Source organism: Pogona vitticeps, chromosome 2 (genome assembly GCF_051106095.1).
Source record: "Pogona vitticeps strain Pit_001003342236 chromosome 2, PviZW2.1, whole genome shotgun sequence".
In the NCBI taxonomy this organism is placed as follows: domain Eukaryota; kingdom Metazoa; phylum Chordata; class Lepidosauria; order Squamata; family Agamidae; genus Pogona; species Pogona vitticeps.
In genome coordinates, this window is record NC_135784.1 from 2,139,670 (window position 1) to 2,160,127 (window position 20,458).

At 44.7% G+C, this 20,458-nt stretch overlaps 2 protein-coding genes across 6 annotated transcripts in view; both read right to left on the reverse strand.

The window, feature by feature from the left end:
- The window catches only part of LOC144587208 (uncharacterized), a 182,042-nt gene that overhangs the window by 92,397 nt on the left and 69,187 nt on the right, over positions 1 to 20,458 (reverse strand). The gene's annotated exons all lie outside the window — the stretch shown is intronic.
- The window catches only part of LOC144587213 (uncharacterized), a 96,555-nt gene that overhangs the window by 6,862 nt on the left and 69,235 nt on the right, over positions 1 to 20,458 (reverse strand). For 2 of the 3 annotated variants that reach the window (XM_078387059.1, XM_078387057.1), the window contains exon 3: positions 9,501 to 9,578. The gene's annotated coding sequence lies outside the window, so the exon portion shown is untranslated. Of the gene's footprint in view, positions 1 to 9,500; positions 9,579 to 12,020; positions 12,169 to 20,458 lie in introns of all 3 variants that reach the window. The other variant, XM_078387058.1, reaches the window with a different exon arrangement.

Below are 20,458 nucleotides of genomic sequence, written 5' to 3' on the forward strand. Positions count from 1 at the left end.
AATGTATTGAAAATGGTGATCCCTTGAAACGAGAAAGGGAAGGAAGACTTCAAGAACCTGGATTAATAAAAAGCCACTGTTGGCTCACATTTAGCTTGCGATCTACATCAATTCTAACATTCCTCTCACTCGTACTTTTGCTGAGCGATGTATCCCCCATCTTTTAACTGTGCAATTGGTTTCTTTTTCCAAGGTGCAGGACTTTGCACTTGACCGTGACCAGGTAGGATCTTGCGAAAAAGAGGGGGGAAATGGTTTAAATCTTGATAAATAAAGATAAATGCTAATGGCTGAAAAGGAAGATAATTTAAACCCTACAAAGGATGAAAGAAGATATAATATTACAATATATAATATATATTGTAATATGATATATGATATATATGAAAGTATAATATTACAACCTCTTCATGGATTGCTGCCTTATTGTGGCAAAGGGACTTGAGTAATTCAGAGAAGCTATGGACTATGCCGTGCAGGGACACCCAAGACAGACAGGTCATAGTGGGGAGTTCCGACTAAACGCAATCCACCTGGAGTAGGAACTGGCAATGCCACTCCAGTATCATTGCCAAGAACACCCCGTGAACAGAATCAAAAGGCTAAAATATATGACGTTAGAAGATGGGCCCCTCAGGTCGGAAGGCGTCCAACATGCTACTGAGGAAGAGCGGAGGACAAGTACAAGTAGCTCCAGAGCTAATGAAGTGGTTGGGCCAAAGTCGAAAGGACGCTCAACTGTGGACGGGCCTGGAAGGGTAAGGAAAGTCCGATGCTGCAAAGAAGAATACTGCTTAGGAACGTGGAATGTAAGATCTATGAACCTTGGGAAGCTGGAGGTGGTCAAATAGGAGATGGCAAGAATAAACATTGACATCCTGGGCGTCAGTGAACTAAAATGGACAGGAATGGGTGAATTCAATTCAGATGATTATCATATCTACTATTGTGGGCAAGAATGCCGTAGAAGAAATGGAGTAGCCCTTGTAACAGCCTCCTCATGAGTCACAAGGGCACTATTACGTCACACTCACTCACTCTTAATTCACGCTGCCACCAACCATTCCCTCAAATAATACTTCAGGCTAATGTATGATTTTAAAATAAAAGAACAAAGGGAATAGTACATCACTTGAATAAAAATAATAATAAGGCAATCACTGTAAGACTCACACACACTCTCTCACAGACCCTCACTAGATAGCACAGTTCTTACTTCACAATATCTTCAAGCCCTAACCTTCCTAGCATAACCCTATCTGGTCCCTATCTCGTCCCTATCTAAAGCACTCACACCATTCACTCCCCTTATATACACTAGCTCCACCCCTTAAGTCCCACCTTCCGTCACGCTATTGGCAGATGACATACAGCTTCAGCAGTGACGGACAGGTGATGTCAACGTTACTGTAACAGCCCTCATAGTCAACAAGAGTGGGAAAAGCTGTAATGGGATACAATGTCAAAAGTGATAGAATGATTTCAATATGAATCCAAGGCAGACCTTTCAACATCACAATAATCCAGGTTTATGCACTAACCACTAATGCTGAGGAGACTGAAATTGACCAGTTCTATGAAGACTTCTATGGTCTGAAGCTCAACATCAAAAATACTAAGATCATGGCTACTGGTCCCATCACCTCCTGGCAAATAGAAGGGGAAGATATGGAGGTAGTGACAGATTTTACTTTCTTGGGCTCCATGATCACTGCAGAAGGTGACAGCAGCCTCGAAATTAAAAGACGCCTTCACTTCTTAGCCGCCCCGAGTAGACGTTGTCTAGAGGGGCGGGGTAAATAAATAAATAAATAAATAAATAAATAAAATAAATAAAGCGATGACAAACCTCACCAGCATCTTAAAAAGCAGACACATCACCTTGCCAACAAAAGTCAGAATAGTCAAAGCTATGGTTTTTCCTGTAGTGATGTACGGAAGTGAGAGCTGGATCATAAAGAAAGCTGACCGCCAAAGAACTGATGCTTTTGAATTGTAGTGCTGGAGGAGACTCTTGAGAGTCCCCTGGACTGCAAAGAGAACAAACTGATGCATTCTAAAGGAAATCAAGCCTGAGTGCTCACTGGAAAGACAGGTGGAGCTCCAATATTTTGGCCATCTCATGAGAAGAGAGGACTCCCTGGAAAAGACCCTGGTGTTAGGAAAGTGTGTGAGGGCAAGTGGGGAAGGGGACGACAGAGGATTAGATGGTTGGATAGTGTCATTGAAGTGACCAACATGAATTTGGCCCAGCTCCGGGAGGCAGTGGAAGGACGGCCTGGCGTGCTCTGGTCCATGGGGTCACGAAGAGTCGGACACGACTAAACGACTAAACAACAATGAAGATTTACAACACCTTCTAGAACTGACACTAAAGAATGATGTTCTTCTCATTCTAGGGGACTGGAATGCTAAAGTAGGGAGTCAAGAGATAAAAGGAACAACAGGAAAGTCTGGCCTTGGAGTTCAAAACAAAGCAGGGCAACGGCTAATAGAGTTTTGCCAAGAGAACAAGCTGGTCATCATAAACACCATTTCCCAACAACAGAAGAGGCAACTCTACACATGGAAATCACCAGATGGGCAATACCGTAATCAGATTGATTATATTCTCTGCAGCAAAAATGGAGAAGCTCTATACAGTCAGCAAAAACAAGACCTGGAGCCAATTGTGGCTCTGATCATCAGCCTCTCATAGTAAAATTCAAGCTTAAACTGAAGAGAGCAGGAAAAACGACTGGGCTAGTCAGGTATAATCTAAACCAAATCCCTTATGAATGCACAGTGGAAATGAAGACCACATTTAATGGAAGATTTAAGACTTTAAACCATTTCCCCCCTCTTTTTTGCAAGATCATACCTGGTCACGGTCAAGTGCAAAGTCCTCCTACAGGAAAGAATCCACACAACCTGCAAAAAACTGGACTCCACAGACAAAGAACTACTAGGCCTACACATCACTATCAGCCAAAAGAGAAGTCAAGATTGGGACAAGATTCCATCAAGAGAATCTTGGGACAAGACACTCATCCAGCAGATATTTCCAGAAGACATCAAGCCCCTCTTCCAACACTGCCTAATGACCAGCTATTTCCAGTGGGATAATGAATTCTACGAACAAACAGATGGAGTGGCCATGGGCAGCCCCCTCAGCCTGGTTATAGCAAACTTCTACAACGGAGAATTTTGAAAAACTGGCCGTGGCTTCGGCACCCCTCGCACCCACAGTCTGGTTCCGATATGTGGATGACACATTTGCAATTTGGAGTCACGGTGAAGAAAAATTGGAAGAATTTCTCAATCATCTCAACAGCATCCACCCAAATATACAATTCACCATGGAAAAAGAAATAGAGGGCGAACTCCCATTCCTAGACGTCATGGTCCTACGCAAAACTGACCTCCGACTGGGACACAAGGTCTACAGAAAACCCACCCACACAGACCGGTACCTACACAAAAACGCCAACCACCACCCACAGCAAAAAAGGGGCATAATCAAAACACTGGTAGACCGTGCAAATCGGAACTGTAAAGCCCAGTTTCTCAGCACTGAACTCAACCATCTGAATTGGGACCTACAGGCAAATGGCTACTCCAAAAATGAAATCAAAAGAGCCATCAAACCAAGAAAACAACACCGAAAAGAAGAAGAAAAACAGCCACCCACAAATAAAGTATTTCTGCCATACATCAAAGGGGTCACGGACCGCATGGGGAAACTTTTGAAAAAACACAACCTACAAACAGTATTCAAGCCTACCACAAAAATACAACAAATGTTACAGTCAGCAAAGGACAGAAGAGACCCCTCACCACCGCAGGAGTATACCGGATACCTTGTAGTTGTGGCCAGGTATATATTGGAACCACAAAACGAAGCATCCAAACCAGAATCAAAGAACACAAGAGACACTGCAGACTAAATGTGTGTTTAGTCGTTTAGTCGTGTCCGACTCTTCGTGACCCCATGGACCAGAGCACGCCAGGCCCTCCTGTCTTCTACTGCCTCCCGGAGTTGTGTCAGGTTCATGTTGGTTGCTTCGCAGACACTGTCCAGCCATCTCATCCTCGGTCGTCCCCTTCTCCTCTTGCCGTCACACTTTCCCAACATCAGGGTCTTTTCCAGGGAGTCTTTTCTTCTCATTAGATGGCCAAAGTACTGGAGCCTCAGCTTCAGGATCTGTCCTTCCACTGAGCACTCAGGGTTGATTTCCTTTAGAACTGATAGGTTTGTTCTCCTTGCAGTCCAGGGGATTCTCAAGAGCCTCCTCCAGCACCACAATTCAAAGGCATCAATTCTTCGGCGGTCTGCTTTCTTTATGGTCCAGCTCTCACTTCCATACATCACGACAGGAAAAACCATAGCTTTGACTATTCGGACTTTTGTTGGCAAGGTGATGTCTCTGCTTTTCAAGATGCTGTCCAGATTTGTCATCGCTTTCCTCCCAAGAAGAAGGCGCCTTTTAATTTCAGGGCTGCTGTCTCCATCTGCAGTGATCATGGAGCCCAGGAAGATAAAATTTGACACTGCCTCCATATCTTCCCCTTCTATTTCCCAGGAGGTGATGGGACCAGTGGCCATGATCTTAGTTTTTTTGATGTTGAGTTTCAGACCGTTTTTTGCACTCTCCTCTTTCACTCTCATTACAAGGTTCTTTAATTCCTCCTCACTTTCTGCCATCAGAGTGGTATCATCTGCATATCGGAGGTTGTTGATATTTCTTCCGGCAATCTTAATTCCGGCTTGGGTTTCTTCCAGTCCAGCCTTCCGCATGATGTATTCTGCATATAAGTTAAATAAGCTGGGGGACAATATACAGCCTTGCCGTACTCCTTTCCCAATTTTGAACCACTCAGTTGTTCCATGACCAGTTCTAACTGTTGCTTCCTGTCCCACATATAGGTTTCTCAGGAGACAGATAAAGTGGTCAGGCACTCCCATTTCTTTAAGAACTTGCCATAGTTTGCTGTGGTCCACACAGTCAAAGGCTTTCGCATAGTCAATGAAGCAGAAGTAGATATTTTTCTGGAACTCTCTGGCTTTCTCCATAATCCAGCGCAAGTTAGCAATTTGGTCTCGAGTTCCTCTGCCTCTTCGGAATCCAGCTTGTACTTCTGGGAGTTCTCGGTCCACATACTGCTGAAGCCTACCTTGGAGGATTTTGAGCATAACCTTGCTAGCGTGTGAAATGAGTGCAATTGTACGGTAGTTGGAGCATTCTTTGGCACTGCCTTTCTTTGGGATTGGGATGTAGACTGATCTTTTCCAATCCTCTGGCCACTGTTGAGTTTTCCAAACTTGCTGGCATATTGAATGTAGCACCTTAACAGCATCATCTTTCAAGATTTTAAATAGTTCAACTGGAATGCCATCACCTCCACTGGCCTTGTTGTTAGCCAGGCTTTCTAAGGCCCACTTGACTTCGCTCTCCAGGATGTCTGGCTCAAGGTCAGCAACTACATTGTCTGGGTTGTCCGGGATATCCACATCTTTCTGATATAATTCCTCCGTGTATTCTTGCCACCTCTTCTTGACGTCTTCTGCTTCTGTTAGGTCCCTCCCATTTTTGTCTTTTATCATGTTCATCTTTGCGCAAAATGTTCCTCTAATATGTCCAATTTTCCTGAACAGATCTCTGGTCTTTCCTTTTCTGTTATCTTCCTCTATTTCTTTGCATTGTCCATTTAAGAAGGCCCTCTTGTCTCTCCTTGCTATTCTTTGGAAGTCTGCATTCAAGTTTCTGTAACTTTCCCTATCTCCCTTGCATTTTGCTTCCCTTCTCCTCTCTGCTATTTCTAAGGCCTCGTTGGACAGCCACTTTGCTTTCTTGCATTTCCTTTTCTTTGGGATGGTTTTCGTTGCTGCCTCCTGGACAATGTTACGAGCCTCTATCCAAAGTTCTTCAGGCACTCTGTCCACCAAATCTAGTTCCTTAAATCTGTTCTTTACTTCCACTGTGTATTCATAAGGGATTTGGTTTAGATTATACCTGAGTGGCCCAGTGGTTTTTCCTAATCTCTTCAGTCTAAGCTTGAATTTTGCTATGAGAAGCTGATGATCAGAACCGCAGTCAGCTCCAGGTCTTGTTTTTGCTGACTGTATAGAGCTTCTCCATCTTTGGCTGCAGAGAATATAATCAATCTGATTTCGATATTGCCCATCTGGTGATTTCCATGTATAGAGTCGCCTCTTGTGTTGTTGGAAAAGAGTGTTTGTGATGACCAGCTTATTCTCTTGACAAAACTCTATTAGCCTTTGTCCTGCTTCGTTCTGAACTCCAAGGCCAAACTTCCCTGTTGTTCCTTTTATCTCTTGGCTCCCTACTTTAGCATTCCAGTCCCCTAGAATGAGAAGAACATCTTTCTTTGGTGTCAGTTCTAGAAGGTGTTGTAGATCTTCATAGAATTGTTCAATTTCAGTCTCCTCAGCAATGCTGGTTGGTGCATAAACTTGGATTATTGTGATGTTGAATGGTCTGCCTTGGATTCGTATTGACATCATTCTATCATTTTTGAGATTGTATCCCATTACAGCTTTTCCCACTCTTTTGTTGACTATGACGGCTACTCCATTCCTTCTACGGGATTCTTGTCCACAATAGTAGATATGATAATCATCTGAGCTGAATTCGCCCATTCCTGTCCATTTTAGTTCACTGATGCCCAGGATGTCGATGTTTATTCTTGCCATCTCCTGTTTGACCACCTCCAGCTTCCCAGTGTTCATAGATCTTACATTCCAGGTTCCTATGCAGTATTTTTCTTTGCAGCATTGGATTTTCCTTTCACTTCCAGGCACGTCCACAGCTGAGCGTCCTTTCGGCTTTGGCCCAACCACTTCATTAGCTCTGGAGCTACTTGTACTTGTCCTCCGCTCTTCCTCAGTAGCATGTTGGACGCCTTCCGACCTGAGGGGCCCATCTTCCAGCGTCATATCTTTTAGCCTTTTGTTTCTGATCATGGGGCGTTCTTGGCAAAGATACTGGAGTGGCTTGCCATTTCCTACTCCAGGTGGATTGCGTTTAGTCGGAACTCTCCACTATGTCCTGTCCGTCTTGGGTGTCCCTGCACGGCATAGCCCATAGTTTCTCTGAGTTACTCAAGCCCCTTCGCCACGACAAGGCAGCAATCCATGAAGAAGACTAAAATCCATGCAGACTAAAACAACCAGAAAAATCTGCAGTAGCTGAACATGCCCTAAAACACACTGGACATGAAATTCTATTTCAAAATACTGAAATACTGGACAACACCAGCAATCATTACGTCAGACTGCACAGGGAAGCCATTGAAATCCACAAGCACCAGCAGAACTTCAACAAAAAAAGAGGAAAGTTCGAAACTCAACAAAACTTGGCTCCCAGATCTCAAAAATACAGCATGCAAAAGGTCAATGAACTCCACCCAGCCACAAGGACAGGGGATTACTACACAGAAAAGACCAGCTAATGACACCCATCAACCACAGCGACAGATAATCTCCTCTCATTATCACAATACATCCACAAGACACACTAATCACCCATCTACAGAAAAAGACAAAATGTGGATATAAACGAGTAGATCTGGTGGAAGGCACCCTCCAAACGCTTCTGATGCTTCCTGTGATTGGGCTAAAATTCTCTGATATATTGATGTAAGCTTTACAACATCTCACAGCCATAAATACTACACTCCCAAGCCAACTACACCAGAGCACAAAGTGCTGTCCTCTGAAGATGCCAGCCACAGAGACTGGTGAAACGTTAGGAAGAACAACCTTCAGAACATGGCCAAAGAGCCCGAAAAACCCACAACAACCATCAGATTTAAGGAACTCGATTTGGTGGACAGAGTGCCTGAAGAACTTTGGATAGAGGCTCGTAACATTGTACAGGAGGCAGCAACAAAAACCATCCCAAAGAAAATGAAATGCAAGAAAGCAAAGTGTCTGTCCAACGAGGCCTTAGAAATAGCAGAGAAGAGAAGGGAAACAAATGCAAGGGAGACAGGGAAAGTTACAGAAAATTGAATGCAGACTTCTAAAGAATAGCAAGAAAAGAGGACCTTCTTAAATGAACAAATGCAAAGAAATAGAGGAAAAGAATAGAAAAGGAAAAACCAGAGATTTGTTCAAGAAAATTGGAGATTTTAAAGGAACATTTTGTGCAAAGATGAACACGATAAAGGACAAAAATGGGAGAGACCTCACAGAAGCAGAAGACATCAAGAAGAGGTGGCAAGAACACACAGAGGAACTATCCCAGAAAGATTTGGATATCTCGGACAACCCAGATAGTGTGGCTGCTGACCTTGAGCCAGACATCCTGGAGAGTGAAGTCAAATGGGCCTTAGAAAGCTTGTCTAACAAAAAGGCCAGTGGAGGTGATGGCATTCCAGTGGAACTATTTAAAATCTTAAAAGATGACGCTGTTAAGGTGCTACATTCAATATGCCACTCAACAGTGGCCAGAGGATTGGAAAAGATCAGTCTACTTCCTTCTTGAGGAAGAGACGGCATGCCTCCCACCTCCTTGGGTCTCCAGCTTTCCCTTCTTTTCAAGGGCAGTTTGGCCAGGGAAACCCTGCCTTGGTCGCCGCAGGAAGAAACCAAAGAGATACAGGAAGAAAGCTAGCAGGTGTTCCCTTAGGACAACATCAATCCTGCAAAAACTGTAACGGATGCTCCCGAAATCAATCAATGAGTCAACTGGAACTGACCAAAAAGACTCCATGGATTGGAAAAAGATCTACTCTTGCAGAGAAGCCAGAAGAAGAAGAAGGCTGTCTTCCATCATTCCCTCTCCAACAATCCCAACATGCAGGAGTCACTTCACCCTCTTCAATCACAAAAGAGGAAAGGAGAAATTCGGGGGGGGGCATGTCAGGCTGTCCAGGGTTGGAATCTCGCCGACAGCACCTGCTCTTGGTGTCGACAGGGTTGAGCCAAGCAGGATTGGGAACCAAAAGAAAAACACTCTGCACATGTTCAGAGAAGCACTGCTGTAGGCAGTAAAATTGGGACTCACACAACCCGGGTTCAAACCCCCACTTAGCCACGAAACTCACAGTGGGTGCTTGCTTTCACAAACCAGAGGCCTCCAAAACTGGGCTGGTCGGAAGTTACTTAATAGACGACAGAATGAAGTTGACAGAACAGTCTCACAGCATATGGGGATTTCATGTCACCGTTTTGATACTGTCATGGGGTCAAAATTTGTTAACTCAAGTAGAGTTAGCATGCAACTAATCAAGAAAACTGGGAAGTCATCCTGTATCAGCAGACAATGGAAGGTGTAAGAGAACAATGCAATTTGTCATCGGCTGATGTGGATATAAACGAGTAGATCTGGTGGAAGGCGCCCTCCAAACGCTCCTGATGCTTCCTGCGATTGGGCTAAAATTCTCTGACATACTGATGTCAGCTTTACAACATCTCGCATCCTGCTAATCATAGGGTTATTGTTTAATAAATAAACACAGTGTCGCACCTGATCTCAAAGAATGAGAGACCTTACCTGCTTTAAGGGGGGCTTTGGATTTCTCTTTTCATCCAGAGAAAAGTCAGGAGAGCATCAGCTGAGTCTCACCCCGTCCTTGGGAGAGAAGAAAAAAACGAATCATTCTGAAGGCTTCTTGATTGGACAAAACCAAAAACTTCCCCTTGTGTTTTTGACAATCTGGAGAATTCAATTCTTTAAAAAATACCCTCCTGTTTATGAATGCAGGGGGGGGGGCACGGTTGTGTGCTTCTATACCCACTATCCCAAAAACCAGGAAATAGCCCAAAACTGCTGCACAATCTCGTGTCGGCCTTGCCAGCAGGAAAAAGGAGACCAAGCCTGAGAGAGCAAAGGGACGCCGAAGGTTGACCACCAACAAAGGGAGGCGTCCAGAGGGCCTACAGCAAGGGGTCTCCCCCAACCTTGGGCTTCCAGATGTTCTTGGACTTCCACTCCCAGAAATCCTGGCTAGCAGAGCGGGTAGTGAAGGCTTCTGGGAACTGCAGTCCAAGAACATCTGGAGGCCCAAGGTTGGGGACGCCTGGACTCTGCGGGAGACCCTCTTCTGCTCATTACCCTTTACAGCCCTGACCATGGCTTTGTTTCTGGGGGAGGAGTGGTCCCTTGATGAAAAAGGGAGTCAGCTTCTGGGATGTAACGTTGCGTTTTGTCACCCTGTTCAACCCCCACCAACCTTCACCCTGTGGAATGTTTCAAGTTTCCATTAATTCCCCGTACTATTTCACAGAGCCATGAAAAACCGGAAAGAGGCTATCCAGAAGAACGTGGTGGTCCGGCACCACCTGTGTGATGATGACACACAATTTCTGTCTGTTTTTTAAGACCTTCCAGGAGGCCCTTCACTCAGCCTGTTCAGCCCCAAGGTCCGGCCGTCCAGCCGACCACCGTCCCCTGGCGCCAACGAAAACAGTTAAGACATAAACAAGCAAAGAGGAGGAAAGTAATTTTGAATGAATGAATGCATGCATGAATTCTAAGCGAATTAAGAATGACTGAATTTCCTGCCTCTAAGAAATTCTCTTCATGGAAGCCAAGAGGAGATTCAGACAATTTCCTGAGATCAGCAGCAGCAAACCTCACAGAAGAATCCCCACATCCACACCCACACCCACACCCACACACAGAGGGGTCCCAGCCCCTCCCTACCCCCCCAGGGGCTCTCCTGCCCCCATTGCTCTGGGTGGGAAGAGGATTCAGGTCAGGGCCTGGTTCGTGGACCAGGAACGTCCCTCCTTTGCAGGGGCATCAACCCCCTTGGCTGCCAGATGGGCCGCATAGAAAGAAAATATCATCCTCATCATCCACATCCCTCCCTCCAGTCTCTGAATATAGTAATAAAATTTCAAAACTTTTAGCTAGAATAGTTCAAACTAAAAAAGCAAAAAATATAATTAGAGTGATTAAAGATAAAACAGGAAAAAATTGTAGTTTAATGAAAGAAAAACTAAAGATTATACAGAAATTCTATCAAAGTTTATACAAAGTTAATAGTGTAGCGAAAGAAGACATAGAAGCTTATATTAAAGAAAATGTTAAGAGTAAATTATCGGAGAATGATAAAAAGATTTAGATAAAGAGATAAAAGAGGAAGAAATGATAGAGGACTCAGGGCATTTCATAAGCAAGATCAGCACCCTAAAACTCAACCCTGGGGATAGACTGGTCAGTCTTGATGTAGTATCCTTGTTCACTAAGGTACCGGTAAAGGACACCCTGATACTCATCCAGCAGATATTCCCAGAAGACATCAAGGCCCTCTTCCAGTACTGCCTTACAACCAACTATTTCCAGTGCCTCCTGCTTAAGGCAGGAATATAGTCCAAGCAGATCTGCCAGGTGAGGAGCTAAGTTTTTCTTGAAAGCCTCCAGGGTTGGAGCACCCCAAAATATTTGAAACATAAAACTCAGCAGGGAGACAGAAGCTGAAGTCCATACATCTGGGCCCTGCTTGGTAACATAAATATATCAATAAGAAAAGGAAGTTGGAATACACTTTCTTCCAGACAGTGCAGGGGAATCCTACAGGAAGGTCATCAAGGGGAGGTGTGCACACCCCAAATATCTACAAGGGACTCACTTGTTTGTTTTCCGCACGTTTATACCGTGTTAGGTGTAGGATCCAAATATTAATAAGATTTTAGCTAGTGAGTTTGTAGAACTTTATGACTCTTTTAAAGTTCCTGTACACTGTATTTTCGGGTTCTTCTCTGCCTTTAAGAGAAGTCTCTAGTTGCGTCTTGTCTGACCTCTTGCTGGAGCTAAAATATTGGGAAGCGGGCTTGGTCCGTAACCAAACAGCCACAGTGCCAGAGGATTGGAGGACAGCACATGTCATGGTAATCTTTAAAAAGGGAAGGAGGGAAGGATCGCGGGAAACCACAGACCGGTTAGCCTAACATCTGTTCCAGGGAAGACAACAGACAGCCTCATCCAAGATAAAATCTTAAAACACACAGAAGAACAAGCCTTGGTGAAGGAGAATCAACATGACTTGTCAAGTCTTGCGTCACAAACCTTTTAGAAGCATGTGGATGCGGGCAAATCAGTGGATATTGTGTATCTTGATTTTGAGAAGGCGTTTGATGTGGTCCCTCACCAAAGCCTGCTGAGAAAACTCCAGTGTCAGGGGATAAGAGGGCAGGTCCTCTGATAGATTGAGAATCTGTGGAGAACCAGGGAATACACAGGAGTGTCAGTGGGCAAATTTCCACCATGGAGGGAGGTGAAGAGCAGTGTGCCTTCAGAGATCTGTCCTGGGACCGGTGCTTTTCAAGCTGTTCATCAAAGTCCTGGAGACAAGGATAAGCAATGAAGTGGCCAAGTTTGCAGATGACAGGCAACTTTTTCCGGGTGGTGAAGACGAGAAGGGATTGTGAAGAGCTCCAAAAGGATCTCTCCAAACTGGGAGACTTGGGAATCCAGGCTGAAATGTTCCACTCCCTTTCTTACATCCTTTTTAATTCCTTAATTTGGAATCAATCTCTTGCTCATCCCACATGGAGGAGACCTACCAGCCAGTCTGTGGGAGTCTGTCAAGGCAACCTTGAGGTCAATCCACGGATTAAAAAGCCCTGCGCTCCTTGAGATTAATCATTGGCTCTTTCATTTGATTTTCCCTTTCCAAAGTTCCCCAAGGCAGAAGGGGCTTCTTCAGTTCCTTCTTCAGGATCCCTAAAGGGGGAAGAAGAGACTCACAAGAGCCCTGTGGGTGAAAGGGGGCAAGAGGATCTTACACTTCGCCTATAGAAAGTGGAGGGAGCCCAAGCCAGGGAAGAGGGGAAAGGGGACAAAGGAGGAAAGGGGAGACCCCCATCGGACATGAGGGGAAGAGTAAAGGAAGGAGACGAGGAGTCTGAAGGACCAGAAGCAGAGAGAGAGAGAAAGAGAGAGGAGTGGAGGCCAGAACGGTAGAGGTGAAGAGAGAAAGCTATTGCTAGGAGGATGGGAAGGTTTCTGGATGGACAACCTGTGGATTTGTATCTGGGAGAGGAGGACGATACCAACAGAAGAACCAGAAACGGAAGGAACCCTCGCTCTGCCAGGAAACCTTTCCACTGGAGCAAATGGGACAGTAGAGGATGGAGCCGAAAGAGAAGGAAGAGCGGACGGAAACAGCAGAGGGGGAAAGAAAGAATGTAGAATGGAAGAACCTTCTCCCACGCGGGGGTGTGGAATTGCCTTCCCAGAGGAGACGACCAGAGGGGGAGAGCGGTGGACGGAGGAGACCCTCTTGCATCGGCCGGTGTTAGACTCAAGGGAAGGCCCACAGAAAGAGGATTACGGTAGCCTAATCTTGAGACTCCCTGTGTGTGGACCCATCCGGGGAGTCACAATTGCATCCAGGCAAGGGCCCAGCTGCACCATCCGTCTAAGAGGGAAGTAGGTGGATCAGACCACGGGTGCCACCTGGTTCTCCATTGACAGCGCTGGGTCCAGAAGGACACTGGGTTCCCCTGATGTCTGAGCCACCCAAGGCTCAGACATCAGGGGAACCCAGTTGGAAGGCCCCCCCGTCTCCTTTGGATTCAGCCTTTGTCTATCCTCCCATTGAAGGAGAAGGTGGGGACAGGAATGACGCCCCCTGTTAAGAATATGATGGATGCCCAAAAAGCCTTTGACAATGTGAACTGGCAATTTATGATACAGCAAATAAAAGCTATGGATTTTGGCAAAAACTTTACAAATGTAATTGAGACAATCTACAATGAATAAATAGCTAAAGTAATGGTAAATGGTGAACTGACAGATAATATTAATATGAAAAAGGCACAAGACAAGGATGTCCGCTCTCTCCATTGCTATTTATATTAACTCTGGAGGTATTAAATAGGAATGTGAGGAACGACCCAGAGATTAAAGGTACCAAAATAAAGGACGAGAGCTACAAGCTACAAGCATTTGCAGACGACTTGGTGTTTATATTGGAAGACCCATTGGAAACAACATTGAGACTACTGGACAAAATCGATGAATTTGGGAAAGTAGCAGGATTGAAGATAAATGAAGAAAAAACTAAAGTTATAGTGAAAAATTTAACAGCCAAGCAAAAAAAATCAACTCTCAAAGATGTCAGATTTACAAATAGTTAAAAAAGTTAAGTACCTAGGAATATATTTAACTGCTAGATGTGTAACTATAAAAGAAGATAATTATATGAAACTATTTAACCAAATAAAAATAGATCTAGAAAAATGGAAAAACTTACAACTATCACTGTTAGGAAGAAATGCAACAATCAAAATGAACATTTTGTCAAAGCTACTTTTCTTGTTCCAAACAGTGCCAGTGAAAATAGAGAAGAAATATTTTGACGATCTAAACAAAGTGATACTACAATATATTTGGCAAGGGAAGAAAGCCAGAATCAAACTAAAAATGCTCCAAGAATCCAAGGAAAACGGAGGATTTGGTCTACCGGACTGGACCTTATATTACCAATCATCTGCTCTAACTTGGCTTAAAGAATGGATTAGCCTGAAAAACAAGAGACTTCTGTATTTAGGACATGATCTACAGTTGGGTTGGCATGCCTTTTTATGGTATCAGAAAACCAAATCTCATAGGTGTTACATACAGCACTGATGTTACCTGTCTGTCATGGGTTTGGAGGAAATGTTCCATCCAATGGGGAGTGGAAGGCGGGACATCAGGAGGAGGGGCTGTACTGTATATATATGTGGAGCTTGTGAGAAAAAGCTGGGAGAAGCTGGAGAAGCTGAGAGAAGAAGCTGGTGTGGGAGTCTGTGTGTCAGACAGGGTACTACTGTGTGTCAGTCAGTACCAACCTGATAGGTTCAGGTGTCTGTATGGTTAGCCAGAACTGATAGGTTCAGGGTCTGTGCTTTATTTAAGAGTGTTCTGAGGGAACCAAACTGTGTGTATGTATGATTGAGACTAAGCCACGTTACTGTATCTTATTCACTTGATCCTTTTATTTTTCCCTGTGTGTTGTTTAAATAAACCTTATTCCTTTATTTGTTAAAAATCCATCCCTGGTCTGTGTGACTTCTTATAGGGAATGGTTGGTGGCAGCTTAGTGAAACTGTGGCATATCCCAGTAGGTCTGGGTTTGTCACATTGATTGGTGTCCAGCGTGTGGGATACGACTGGTCCAGTTGTCCAGTGGTCCAGCAAAGCCTTGGCAAGTGTGCCCAGAGCAAGGGGGGTCTAGTCAGGGACAATCTGAGAGCACGTAGGTAATCTTCTAGGTGTACCTCACGGGGAGGTGCGCTAGTAGAAGAACATGTAACCTCAGATTGGGGACTAGATTAGGGAGCTCTGAGGCAACCTGTTTTGGCGGGGAAAAAAGCTGAGGCAAAACTGTGTAGTAGCAGTGATCTAGCCTGCCTGCTGAGAGGCCTAGCAGAGGGGGGTAGACTCTGGCTCGCAACTGTTGCAAGTTAGTGCTGAAGAACAGCAGTAATCTATAGAAAGCTGGTTCTGAGGAAAAAAAAAAGTGGTCGCTTTATTTTGAGGCTTGACTTTTGAAAGCAGCCTGTTCTGGGGGGGGGGATTATGCCCTTGACTCGAAGCCAAATGGCAGAAATGGGTGAAGTGAAAGACCCCCAGGTTGACCAAGGTTCTGAGGATGAATTTGGCTCAGTGCAGGGTGACAGCACGGGAGAACAGAACCCAGAACTCAGGAAAATGCTCATAGCCCAACAGCATGAACTGAGGATGAGGCAATTTGAAATGGAGGAAAGATTAGAGAGAGAAAAAATGCAGGAAAGGGAGAGGCAAAGACAATTTGAATTGGAGAGAGAGAAAATGGCGTTTGAGTTAAGAAAATTGGAACTGATGAATCAGAACAATAATAACAATAGGGATTCTGAGGGAGGCCAATTGTCTAAAACTGACCTGAAGAAATTCCCTGTGTACCACAAGGGAGATTGCCCTGAGGTGTTCTTTTCCTTAGTGGAAAGAGCGTTTGTGGACTTCTCAGTAAGGGAAACTGAGAAGATGACCATTATGCGATCTTTAATCAGTGGCAGCCTGGCAGAAGTCTATGCAGAGATGCCACAGGAACTGATGAAAGATTTTGCAGAGTTTAAAAAACTGGTGTTTGCCAGACATGGGATAAATGCGGAACAGCTGAGGCAAAGATTCAGGTCAATCACCAAGAAACCAGAGCAGACTTTTACCCAAGTGGGGGCCCAATTGGTGAGGCTGCTTGAGAAATGGCTATCTCAGGAGGGGACAGAGACCTTTCAGCAGCTCAAAGACTTGATAGCGCTGGAACAGTTCTATTCAGTCCTGCATGGGGAACTGAAATTCCAGGTGAGGGAAAGGAAACCGAAATCTGTGGCAGAAGCAGCCGAGATCGCAGATTTTATTTCCCAAATAAGAAAGCCCTGGGGTGAGGGGAAATCGATGGGGAAACCTAAAGAAACCTACAGCAAGTACTCTCAGGGACCAGGGAAAAGCCAGCAAGGGGGAGGGGCCCATGGTGAAGGGAAGCCCTCAGACATGAAACCAAGACCTCAGATTTTGGAGGGAAAACCAAAACAAGATGAGAAAGACTTAAAATATAGCAGAAAATGTTATTTCTGTCAGGGAAAGGGCCATCTAATCTCAGAGTGTGAGAAATTAAAGCAGCTAAAAGGAATTGTGCCTCAGGATTCGAGTGGAACCAAGCCAAAAGCTGTGTTCTGTGTCCAGAAAGAGCAAAGCTCCTTGTCACTGAGGGAGGCTGTTGCCATGGCTACTCAATCTGGAACAGTTACATCTGCTGATCAGGCGGAGGAAAATGGTCCTCTTGTGGAGGTCAAGCGCTGCTTGCTCGTGAGAACAGATTCTCAGTTGTTTGAAACAGCAGGGGTGGACGTAGGAATACTTGACCATCAGTATAGGGGGCTGAGGGACACTTGTTCCCAGGTGACCCTGTGCCATCCAGATATTATTCCTAGGGAATATATAATCCCAAATGAGTGCATGAAAGTGGCAGGGATTGAGGGGCAGGTGATCTCACTGCCAGTAGCGGAGGTACCTGTGAACTTTCAAGGCTGGAGGGGAGTTTGGCGGCTAGCGATTTCATCGACTCTGCCAGCAGCCGTGCTCGTGGGAAATGACCTGGCTGAACATGTGAAACGGGTGCTAGTGATTACACGTTCACAAGCCACCACGGGGACAGTTCAGGGGGGTAATGATGAGCCAGAGACGGAAGCAGAGGGGAGTTCAGAAGCTGTGGTGGAAACCTTAACCACAGACAGCCGATTTGGCCAAGAGCAAAAGGCAGACGCCACTCTCCAAAAGTGTTTTGAACAGGTGACTGACGCCCAGCTAACACCTGAAACCCCAGTGAGATTTCTAGAGAAAAAGGGGATTTTGTATAGAGAGACCCTGAGGAATATCTCAAAAGGGGGAGATGGGATCCGAAGTCAGCTAGTGGTACCTGAAAAGTATCGCCCCATGATCTTACAAAGGGGGCACTCTGACATGTTTGCTGCGCACTTAGGGGTGAACAAAACACAGCAGAGAATCACACAGAATTTTTACTGGCCTGACATAGGGAAGCAGATCAGGGAGTTCTGTAAACAATGTGATGTGTGTCAAAGGCAGGGGAGTAGCCGCGACAGGACCAAAGCAAAGTTGTGCCCTTTGCCTGTGATTGACACTCCGTTCAAATGCATAGGGGTGGATATTGTGGGACCTTTGCCCAAGGCCACAAAGAGGGGGAACAGGTTCATTCTCACCATTGTGGACCATGCCACGAGGTACCCTGAAGCCATTCCTTTGACTAACATTGAAACTAACACAGTGGCAGATGCCTTGGTGGGGTATATGTCCAGGATGGGATTTGCCACAGAAATAATCACAGATTTGGGCGCATCGTTCACATCGAAGCTCATGAAACGCTTATGGCAAATCTGTGGAATTAAGCACAAGGAAACCACTGCCTATCACCCTGAAAGTAATGGGTTAACTGAGAAGTTCAATGGGACTCTGATGCGCATGATTAGGGCTTACTTGGCAGAGAATCCAAACAATTGGGACCAGAAGCTGCAATCCCTTTTGTTTGCTTATCGATCAGTGCCACAAGCCAGTACCGGGTTTAGTCCGTTTGAACTTTTATTTGGGAGAAGGGTGAAAGGGCCCCTTGATTTGATCAAACAAAATTGGGAGCAGATCACCCAGGATGACCCACAAGACGTTGTGACATATATAGACTCTTTAAGGAATGACCTAAAGAGAAACCTAGAGCTAGCAGCAGAGACCCTGCAAGCTCAAAAGGTCAGAAAGAAAGCTTGGGATGACCAGGAAGGCCGGGAGAGGCACTTTGACCCAGGGGAGGAAGTGCTTTGGCCTAGGCCTTGCAAAGAGAACAAACTGCAGCTGGGTAGCCCAGAAATAAAATACTTGGGTCACATAGTAGGGGGAGGAGTGATAAAACCCCTCGAGGCCAAGATAGAAGCAGTTCGTGATTGGCCCAGACCCAACACCAAGAAAAAAGTCAAATCATTTCTTGGGTTGGTGGGCTACTACAGAAAGTTCATCCCGAGGTTTAGCGAGATTGCGGCTCCGCTGACCGATCTGACGAGGAAGAAGGCTGATGACCGCATCCCGTGGACCAGCGACTGTGAGGAGGCGTTCTGGAGGTTGAAGGAGGCGCTCATCAACTATCCAGTGCTGCGTGCTCCAGACTTCGACCGGGAGTTCATCATCTACACCGATGCGTCTAACAGCGGGGTAGGAGCAGTTCTTTGCCAGGAGGATGAGAATGGTGACCAGCATCCAGTGTCCTACCTGAGTAGGAAACTCCAGAAAGGTGAGAGACATTTGGCAACCGTGGAAAAGGAGTGCCTGGCCATAGTCTATGCGATCCAGAAGGCCAAGCCTTACATCTGGGGAAGACATTTTATTCTGTGCACTGACCATTCACCACTGCAATGGTTAAAGACAATGAAAACCCACAATAGCAAACTTATGAGGTGGGCTTTAAACCTGCAAGACTATGACTTTGAAGTGAATGTGGTCAGAGGGTCAGTGAACTGTGTTGCTGACGCCTTGTCAAGAAGACCTGAAGAATGAAGTCGGCGAAAGAAACATGGACTATGTATATATTTTGATGACAAAAAGTCAAATGTGTCTGTTTATTAAACATGTTGGTTTGTATGAATGAAGGTAACTTGATGTATTGTTAATGGTAAATGTTTAAATGCCTAATAGAGTGTAAGTATAAGTAAGTATGGTATTGTATGTTATTATATGACTGTTTTTGTTTGTTTTGGGTCCAGGTTGTTTTTTTGGTGAAAAGCACCTTAGCTTTCCCCCTACAAAACAACTTATAAAGAGGGGAGGTGTTACATACAGCACTGATGTTACCTGTCTGTCATGGGTTTGGAGGGAAAGTTCCATCCTATGGGGAGTGGAAGGCGGGACATCAGGAGGAGGGGCTGTACTGTATATATATGTGGAGCTTGTGAGAAAAAGCTGGGAGAAGCTGGAGAAGCTGAGAGAAGAAGCTGGTGTGGGAGTCTGTGTGTCAGACAGGGTACTACTGTGTGTCAGTCAGTACCAACCTGATAGGTTCAGGTGTCTGTATGGTTAGCCAGAACTGATAGGTTCAGGGTCTGTGCTTTATTTAAGAGTGTTCTGAGGGAACCAAACTGTGTGTATGTATGATTGAGACTAAGCCACGTTACTGTATCTTATTCACTTGATCCTTTTATTTTTCCCTGTGTGTTGTTTAAATAAACCTTATTCCTTTATTTGTTAAAAATCCATCCCTGGTCTGTGTGACTTCTTATAGGGAATGGTTGGTGGCAGCTTAGTGAAACTGTGGCATAACTTGGCTTAAAGAATGGATTAGCCTGAAAAACAAGAGACTTCTGTATTTAGGACATGATCTACAGTTGGGTTGGCATGCCTTTTTATGGTATCAGAAAACCAAATCTCATAGGTATTTTCAAAACCATTATATTAGAAACTCCTTGTATATAATATTAGAAAACCTAAAAATGAAAATGTACACGAAAATACCAGGATGGGTCTCACCCATAGAAGCATTTGTTCATCCCAACCTTTTGAATGTCAGAAAAAAATTGACTTATACAGATATTTTAGACAAAGACAGGCAATTAAAGCCAAAACAAGACCTTATAGACCAGGGGTTAGATGCATCGTGGTGGTCTATAATGCAAAAACAATCAAGATATGAACGAGACCTAAAAATGTACGATTTTTATAAAGAACAGACAACTTTTGACCAAATAATGTTAACATCAGATGACAAATTAATTAGGAAAGTATATAAATACCTTCTAAATTGGAAAATGGAGGATGAACAGGTCAAAGAAACAATGGTTCAATGGGCAAAAAATTTTGGGTACAATATTGACTTAGAAAAATGGCAAGGGCTGTGGTCTAGAAACTATAAGATGACAATGGCAACATCTTATAAAGAGAATCTATATACAATGTTTTATAGATGGCATTTACCTTCTGATAGATTA